At 43.9% G+C, this 2,882-nt stretch overlaps 1 protein-coding gene across 1 annotated transcript in view; it reads left to right on the top strand.

Annotated features, from left to right (window-relative positions):
* Positions 1-2,882, top strand: part of ARFGEF1 (ADP ribosylation factor guanine nucleotide exchange factor 1) — a 153,114-nt gene that overhangs the window by 75,146 nt on the left and 75,086 nt on the right. The gene's annotated exons all lie outside the window — the stretch shown is intronic.

Raw genomic sequence — 2,882 nt, 5'->3', positions numbered from 1 at the left:
AGCCAGACTTGTTTTTCTTTTACTAGAAATAATGGAGGTCTTAGTTGCAGTCTTGCCATCAAGGAGAATAAAAATATTTCTGCCTCCAAATAAAATATGCACTTGTTTTTTGAAAGGCAGAATAAAGGCAAAAAGAAGTTCCCTTGAAAATCTGTTTCTGAGGATGGAGGAGAAAGTATCTATAGCCAGCAGCTAGGGAGCCTTGTATGCAGCTTTACTGTCACTTTACTCTGGCAGAGGCTTAAGCAGCAGACACAGCTGTTATGTTTATTTCCTCAGTTACAATGTGCAGCACAATTTCAAACAGCTGAGTTTTGGGAGGGAAAAGTGCAAGTTGTATGTACAAAAATATCATAGTTTTCAGAAAACTAATGTATTCCCAGATAGTACCAAAAGCTTTTAAGTCTGTTGCGTTCATGAATGCACAGGTGTAGCCACCGCAATAGAAATTCCAATTTATTAGATCTGTGCCCCCCTAAGTCCCAATCTAAAAGTCCCTTAGAAGGCAGAAAACTAAAAGCTTATCTTAACTTTATATCTCAAACCTTGGTCCATAATTCTGGTACTTTAATCTTTTTTCCCGTGGCAGGGGAATTTCTTTTGAGTTGCATGCCAGAAAGTGGCCTACTGCATATAGATCTGTTGGAGAAATTCGGAATGAAGCTAAAGTACATTAAGGGATTGACGAAAGACATGTTCTGAGCAAATGTTAATCCTTCAGCTTTTGCACTGTTTGTGTATTGTGTAAAGTAGAGAATTCCTGTGGCTGTTGTGTAGAAGGAGATCTATCTAGTGTTGTGGGTGCTTTTAACCTACTTGGGAATATACCTGCAAGTAATACTTTTATCCAATAACATAAGCTTCAGAAAAGATTAAGTGCTTGACCTGGTCCTCCCTGCATGATTTTCTATAAGCTCTTCTTATCTGGAACAATAAGACCATTGTGCTGTATGGGTCTTGCCCTCTAAAAGGCCTGTACAGGAAAGATCTTCACCCTCAGTTTGTTCAAGCTCCTTTAGGAAAATTTGCCTGCCATCAGTCATTTTAGACAACATTATTGCTGTCCTTCTCCAAAAGAAACGTTCCTTCGCTAAAGGAAAAATACCCTTATCCTTAAGTTTAGTCTGCTAATAACATGAAAAAGCATAAACTAATCTTTTGGAACAAGCAGTATTTGTTTTTTGAAAAATCAAAGCCAGCAATAAATCTGGGCTTTTGAGTTTGTCAGAAAGCAGAGAATCTTGAAGATGATTTGTGACTTATTAAAATGCTAAAATAGTTCATTGGCAGGAGTGATAGCCGGCAGTGGATTAAAGAGGTGAAATTTCACAAGTACACAATAACAGGACAGTCTTATGCAGCATTTTGTTTTGAGAGTTTACAAATATAAAGGTTTATCCACATACAAGCTACTTTAGCAGCTGCTGGCACTTGCATGCTGTGATTCTTCTAGGGGTAGCAACCAGTAATTCTCCTTCTTATTCTGTTGGTATGTCCCTGTGAAGCATGGTCCCCCAATGTCATAGCCTAGTGATGCCCTTCACATGTAGTTAACAAACATGCTCAGTGCCCCAAGCTCATTATTTTATCCAGTAGATTGCTCTGTTTTGGATCTCTGTGACTGAAGACAAAGGTCTGTGCTCCACAGTTGTATGGATTAAGGCAGGGGTATCATGTATGGCTCACAGAACAATTGCATCCATCCCATAGATAGTCTGGTGGGGCACAGAAGTGCACACCTTTTGGCTCTGCACTGCTGCAAGCCACTGCCAGGAGGCCAGAACTGGAGGGGGGGAGTGGCACAGAGCCAGGAGCATGGGGCTGCAAGGAGCCTCATTTAGGCAACAGCGTGGAACGCCCTCGGGCTTGCAGCCTTGTGGAGTTGAGGGTATGTGGCAGTGAGGAGCCTGGGGCTCGAGGCTGCCTGGAGTTCTGGTTGAACATGGCTTAATGCTGCTGTACGTCCCTGGCTTCATGCTGCTGCTTGGGCAGAATTCTGCCTGTGCTGCTATACATATGTGGCTCTTTGCTACTGCATGGCCTTGTCTGAAGTACCTGAATGCATCTCCATGCCACTATGTGTCTCAGACTCTGCACTGCCACCTGAATGTGACCGCCACAGATCCAGCCTGGGAGGAGCCCCTGCGCTCTGGATCTGGCTTGGGGTCTGAGTTTGATGCCTCTAGGTTAAGGAAATATGAAAGAATGGTTTTGAAGGATAAGAGCCAACCTCATGCAACAGAATTGCTACCGCCCTTACCACTTGAGGGATCTGTGGCAAAGAGGATCTTCCTAACACTGTGATCAGAGATTTGTGGAATGTGCTTCCTGGTGTCACTTCCTGCAAACACTGCTTGCAACGTAGTTGTTTCCAACATGTGAAGCTGTAGATTATTCTCTTCCTTTACCTTGTCGTGTGATGGTCCTACTTTTCATAGGAGATCTTTTTTCATTTAATGTAACATTTCTGTTTCTACTCAAAATCCAAACTAATCCAATGGAAGCTGGATTTTTAGTTAAGATAACCTGATGGGCAAGAAAAATATAACTTTCTCATAGTGTTCTCTCAGGCAACTTTTATCTGGAGCAGGGGTATTCAACCTGTGACCTGTAGGCCAAATCCAGACCTTGGGATCAAACATCCAGCCTGTGGGGCTCCCACACAGGTCAGAAACTTGGCAGTGGGGATAGGTGGAAGCAGTGCTTGGCTGGCTGGCTCTAGCCTCACCCAGGCCACAGTGGGTTCAGGGCTAGGGCATCCCAACATGTCTAGATTAAGTCAGGCTGTCATCCCTTCCATCCGCATACCCAGACTGGGGTTGATTTAGTGCCCCCTCCCCTCCAACATGTCTGGATCAGGACCAGGGTGCTGTGTCCCCCCC

Source organism: Gavialis gangeticus, unplaced genomic scaffold (assembly GCF_001723915.1).
Source record: "Gavialis gangeticus isolate Ggan-Ray unplaced genomic scaffold, GavGan_comp1, whole genome shotgun sequence".
Lineage (NCBI taxonomy): Eukaryota > Metazoa > Chordata > Crocodylia > Gavialidae > Gavialis > Gavialis gangeticus.
The sequence above is the reverse complement of the archived record's forward strand: the minus strand, read 5'-3'. Positions and strand labels throughout refer to the sequence as shown.